General features: G+C 43.4%; 1 protein-coding gene across 15 annotated transcripts in view; it reads right to left on the bottom strand.

The window, feature by feature from the left end:
• The window catches only part of Magi1 (membrane associated guanylate kinase, WW and PDZ domain containing 1), a 660,109-nt gene that overhangs the window by 109,667 nt on the left and 543,862 nt on the right, over positions 1-6,580 (bottom strand). The gene's annotated exons all lie outside the window — the stretch shown is intronic.

Genomic DNA, 6,580 nt, shown 5'->3' with positions numbered 1-6,580 from the left:
GTCCAGTAGCCCATAATAGCATTGGGTCTTATATTTAACTGGCAATGTCAGAAATTATTGACCTGAGTCCCCCACAGCTCAACCAAAACTACCTTATTTTTAACTAAATATTTGAAAATACAAATTTATAGAATAAATGAAACAGGGAGATGGCTCAGTAGAATAAAAGCTTCCCTGGCAAGTACAAGGGCCTGAGTTCAATCCCCGGTTCTGCCCCCCAAAAAAAAAAAATAAATAAATGAAACAACTGAATGAGTAACAGTGATGGCAGTGACAGGAGTTTCCTGCTGAAAACAGGAAACATATTTGAAAGTAAGTATTTTAAAATTGTTTTAAATGAAGTACTTAGTAAATAGGTATGTTCCCTTATAAAAAGCATGAAAGTGGTTCATGAATAATAAAGTTTAAAAAAATATTTTTTTTTCTCCGTGTGATAAAAACAGCAACATTAAAATACCACTGATCCACTGAACACTTTAGGTCTTTTAGGCCAAGAAGATAGGAAGTGACATTGACTCCTGCAATAATCTAAGCCAATGCTTGGAAATCTAAGTTTAATGAGGCAGAATTTGAATATAATAATAAATCCTATAAACAGTGTCTGTTCCCTATGACCCAACCCCACACTCTAGCCTTGGCACCTAGTTACTTAACTATATAACCATGCAAGGCAAAAAAAGCAAAATTTGGTCTTCAAGAGATAGACAGATGAGAAAGAATTTGCCTTTATTAAACTTTACCCTTATGATTACAATTATTTAAAAAGAGGATTTAGCATTTCCTTAAATAATTTTTCAATGAAGTTTTTGAATATATACTTTCATTTTTTTTTGAGGGGATGCAATGTCTATGTTGGCAAAGGAACTCTGAACAAAAATTTTGAAACACGGCAGATTAGGGGATGTTGCAATCCAATTACATCATATGCATATGTGAAAAATGCCACAATGAAACTTAACAGTTTTTAAAAACTTATATATACTAATAAATATACCAATTGGAAAAAAATGAAAAAAATGAAAGGGGCAGCAGATGCCATTGCACCATCTAAGCAGGATGTGATGCCTGTGTTCTGTGGGCCTCCACTCAGCCCCAAGGGTCCAGGAGGCAATCCATCACAGGCTGCAAGACCTCCCTTAAGGCTCCCAGCTCGCAGCCAGCAAGGACTCTGAGGGCAGGCATTCCACGTGTGCCCAGGGCTCAGTGGAACAAGAGAGGCTCCTAGTCCAAGGCCCAGATCTGCCTCCAGGTGCAAGGAGGTCAAGGGATCGGTACCCTTCTCCTTGACTAACCGCTATTTAGTGAAAGTTAGGAAAGTAAGATGGTTAACTACTTAAAAATCAATCTCCCAACAGTAAATGAAAAAGCCAGAATTATAGCACTAATAAATTTAGTTTTAATTCCTTACCACCACTGTTACACCAGGTACATTTTCAAGTTGTATGTTAAACTGAGATTAATGTCTATGAATAAGAACCTACTGCGAAGTGTAACCAAAGATGAGATGCTATATCATAAGTTTATAATTCTGTAATCATAAACATTCAGTTCCGTATTCTTAAAATTATTATCATTTAAAACCCAATTATATCTTTAATAGCCACACTTTATAGCAGAAGTACGTGCCTAGAGAATAAAAGTTCCTTAAAGTGCCTGCAAGCAGGTGCAGGAGCTGGGGGTTCAATCCCCAGGCCTGCTGTGCCAGCCCCGCCTCCGGAGCGTGCTGCGACGGCAATTGAGACTGGGCGTGGCAGTGCGCGCCTGTAATCCCAGCTCTTGGGAGGCTGTACACAGGCGGATCACTGAGTCCGATCTAGTAGTGAGACCCTGAACACCCTGTAGACCCTTCCCTAAAATAAAAAAAAAAAAGTTCCACCTATGTTTGGCAAATACATGTGGATTTTCCAGTAGTTATTGACTCTTGGTTTTCAAATTCAAAGTGTTTTTAAGTTCATAAATGATTAGCTGATTTATTAATGTAAGCACACATAATAATCCATTCATTCATAACTTTTCTTTTCCTAGAAATTAAGATTGGAGAATGATGCAGTACATATCAGGTTGAACTGTACAAAATTGATGTTATATATCTACTAATCAACAGCACAGAAGACAAAGCACAGTTCAAATTTCACCACTAATTCATGACTCAATCCTGAACAAATTATTTTTATAAGTTTTAATAAATCTTTGCCCTCTACCTTGAAATTCTAAGAGAACTTATTTTATACCTACAATACTGTTATAATGATAAAATAAGAAAGAAAAAGGGCAAGGTAGTAGTGCAATACCAACGTCTTCAGTAACACACACGCACACACACCCACAAATGTGTGCACACAAGCACCCCTGCATGCAACCCATTTAAAGCCTTTCACTCAAAATACAAGTTGGTCACTACACAAGACTAGATAAGTGATATCTACTTGGACATTGTGTGTCACAGTCTTTCAAGCTGAGGTCCATGCCATGCTGTAAGGGTTAACAGAAACCTGGATCCAAACCCAAAGGAGCTGAACACTCTTCACTGCTGCGGGTAAGCAAGGAGCCAAGGAGCATGGAGCAAAGCCTCCTGGAACACCTGGACACTTGTGACAGGAGAAAGAGAACACATGCTGCGATAGCCCTGGGGAACTGTCTGACCACGCAGGACTTTCTGCGTGCACTGTCAGCCATAAGGTATCATGAGTATGACACAGTTCAATACCCCACGTTTATTTGGTGGGTGTCACAGTACAAAACCTCTGTCTAGTGGTCGGATTGCAGAAGGGTCACACTTGCCTTCAGATATGTCTTCGGATTTCCCCTCACTTAATATTTTAGGATAACTTGAATTGCTGTCCATAATTTAAACATGGAGTGTTTCCAACTGAAACCTAGATTTTCAGTATCACCAGAAAAACCGTACCATCCATCCATGGTCTCCAGCTCTTGTGCGCAATGCTGGCTAGCAGAGAGTGCCTCAAGCTGCTCTGCCCCGACACAGTCAAGGAATCAAGAGTTCCTCCAGACAGGTTCATCCTGTACTGTGGGTACTGCTCAGCCCCAGTCCAGAAGAGAACGCCACGGCTCTGCAGTGCAAAGGACTGGGGCGTGATCAGAGCTATCAGGAGGGATGTGCAAACCCCTTAAATGCCTAAAACTCCTCAGTAACTCACAAATCAATCTTTAAATTGATTGTGGGTGAATCTGGTTTGGCCCTGGGCTTCTGGTCAATGATGCTGTGGTGCAACTACTAATAGGATGGATGATGTGCAGCACTCCATGGGGACAGGGCCGGTCGCTGGCACCCAGCCTGTTCACCGCTTGCCCCCATTTGCTGGCCCCTCAAGACTGCAGATCACAGCACTGGACTAAAAGAAAACTCTCCAGATTACTGGAGTACACACTCTGGCCACCAAATCACCAAGCCACGCGTAGTCATCACGGAAATGCCAACCTCGCAGTAAGTGTGCAAAAGGTATCAGAGACTCTGATATTAGGTCAAAATCATCTGCCAAATTATAAATTATTCCCAAATTAATTGAGGTTATTACCTGGTAGGCTACAGTGTCTATTCTCCTCGAGCGTGTCCACGGTGACCAGGTTACCTAGCCAGTACACACTTCCTGAGGAAGCTGGGCTCCCCCTCCAGTGAGGACACACTGTGCTGCCATTTCCAGAACTGGCTCTGATAGAACTCAACAGTTTTAGTGTGGCTCAGGAGGGGAGGGGAGAAGGCGGGAGGGCACTGTTGGCCTTCATTAACAGAATTATTCTTTGGCCATGAAAAAGCGAAAGAAAATACTGTCCGACACACATTTATACATTAATGGGGACTGAAGATCAAGCCTTAGATTCACTAAGTAAGAATGAATCAAATCTGTCTGGCCTTTCAACTTGTACAACATTAGCATTCATTCATTACCTTACAGGAAACCTTGTTTATACTACATAGGTGCTCTGCTAAGCACTAGAGAAAAAGCCACTGGAACCTGCTCATGACGTGAGTTCTATATAACATGCATCACTTCTCTGAAACTTGAGTGTGCAAGCAATTAAAGTACATGAAAGGCACATGGTGATTCAACAGGTCAGAGTGGGCTTTGGTTGACACTGCCAACGAGTGTGTAGGTGCTGCTGCTGCTGCAGGTCACCCTCCACAGACCAGCATCTTCTTCTTGCGCACACGAGGAGCACTGAGGCCCAGAGCAGCAGGGACGTCTCCTGCAGGCTCACATGACCCTCAGTAGTCCAGGGCAAAGGGGGAGAGTGTTGGGGAACCTTGGCTCTTTTCTTCCTTCAGGTCAAGTTTTCCACAGTGAGCAGGAGATCACTGATGGTACCCACCCCTGGCTGGCAAAAACAGCTTACTCCTTCCAGTATGCAAGCTCACTCACCCAGAAGGCAGACTTCTGGCATGGCTGTTCCTGAGTGTGGCTCATGAGGGACTTGGCATGGCCTGCTTTCCAGGTACCTTCCTTTGCTCTTCTGGCTCTGAGCATTCTGGATTTGGGGGCTCAGCCCACACACAGAATCCACCCCCCTCATCTCACAGCTCTTGCATCTGCCCCTTGCCCCATGCCCACCTGCTCACCCACAGAGGCACTGTATCTGACCCCCCCAACTAGTTGTATGTGGGCTAGGGATGCGGCTCAAGGGTAAAGCACTTGCCAAGCATGCAAGAGATTGTTTAGTACCAAAGAAGAAGGAGGAGAGCGGAGGAGGAAAAGGAAGGGGACGGGAGAGAGGAAGAAAAGGAGGAGGAGGAGGAGGAAGAGAAGAGGGGAAGGGAAGGCAGCAGTTGCCTTTATTATGTTACAGTAGTCCCTCACTATTTTGCATTTCAACTTTCATGGACTCACTGTTTTGTGGGTTTTCAAAAAATATTAATCTAAATTATTTATTGTGGATTTTTCACTATATTGCAGGATTTTGCAATATCCTACAATAAGTATATGTACGATGTTAAAACTACATAGGTTTACAAATTTAGAAAATGGTTAAGAACATTAGAAATGTTTTTTAAAGTGTGAGAAAGGCTTATAAGAGTGTGGGAAAGGTTTATAAAGCCTTAAAATATATAAAAATACTAAAATAAACATAACATCACTACTTGGCTGATTTTCACTGATCGCAGCGGTGTGCAGGACATACCACCTGGGCCAAGGGAGGGATCACTGTGGCTCCTGTGTGTTAACAGGGCAAAGATAACTCTCCTCTAAGGCTTCCACTGTGTTCTGACTGCTCGCTTAATCTGCCCGTCTTCACCTTAGCCCAGGAGCCCCGCTCCACGAGGACACACCTGTTTTTATGCACCTGTGTTCCCAGGTCTTACACAGTGCCACGCACATACTGTCACTCGAGAATTTTTTCAGAGCAAGTAAATGAGTAAGTAGAGACAGCACATGTACATTCTAGCCTGGGGTCCTCCCAAACCCCTGTACTGCAGATCCGGTTCTTAACAGCGAGCCTCACGCAGTTTCTCTCCACCCACCGGTTACCACCGCATTCGCGCGGATCTGGGCTACTTGGTTTCGCCGGTCACTTGCTCAACCTAGCTCGGCATCATCCATACAATGCTCATTACTTTCTATGTTCTGCAAAATTACCATGTGCCTGCACAGAAAACTAACAAACCAATGTCCTACAATCAGGGATTTATCTTAGCAAGTGACTGAATGTAAGACTGAGGAGGAGAAGAAAAGCCTCACAGAAAAGGGATCATTACTCTTATTTTCAGATGGAACTGAGATGACGACTGGCACTAAAGCACAGACTCGTCTGTCTCCAGTATCTGTGCTCTGAACTCCAGAAATCCAGAGATCTCCGAGCAGCGAGGGAAGAGTCACTTCCTCGGCCCCAGCCTCCCCATCTGCACACCCAGGGAAACGGCCAATAATGGCACAGATTTCATTTGGTGACTTTCATTATCAACAAAGCACATGCTGCACGGAGTTTGCCAACACAGCTTATCACAACAGAAGGCTCCCAGGCCTGCCAAAGAGCAGGACTCCAGACGGTCTCGTTTTCCTCAATGACAAACAAGAACTCACTTCACCCTGCTTTATCACCATGTCCCAAAAAGTACACTGCTGAGAGCTGTTTCTCTGCAGACCTTCTAGGAAGGAACATAATAACATTATTGAATGTTAATAGCCTCTTCCTAATTAACAGAAATGCATAAGAGTGTGGGAAAGGTTTTTAACGTATGGGAAAGGTTTATAAAGCCTTCCCACACTCGTACTGCATATATGCAGAAATATGCAATCCATAACTCTGAAATGTCACCCTGGCACTACCTTCTATGCTTGCAACGTCCAAAGTGTATAATCAGATTGTTCTATCCCAGAAGCATTTGTAAAACAGGCATATTTGGAATTTTCCCCACTGAATAGTTCATTCCTTGTAAGCTTTCTTCTAGGAACTCCCAAGGGCTAGCAGAGGCAGCAACCTGCCTTGTGGAGTGAAAATGTCAACAGATTTAAGAGAAAAAAAAAAAAAAAAAAAGAGGAGGAGGAAAAGGAAGAGGGGTGGGAGAAGGAGAAGAAAGAGGAAAGAAAAGGGGGAGAGGGAGGGAGAGGAGAAAGGGAGAAGGGGA

The sequence above is a fragment of the Octodon degus genome, unplaced genomic scaffold, assembly GCF_000260255.1.
Source record: "Octodon degus isolate 3935 unplaced genomic scaffold, OctDeg1.0 scaffold00210, whole genome shotgun sequence".
Lineage (NCBI taxonomy): Eukaryota > Metazoa > Chordata > Mammalia > Rodentia > Octodontidae > Octodon > Octodon degus.
Note: the sequence above shows the minus strand (reverse complement) of the source record. Positions and strands in the feature narration are given on the sequence as shown.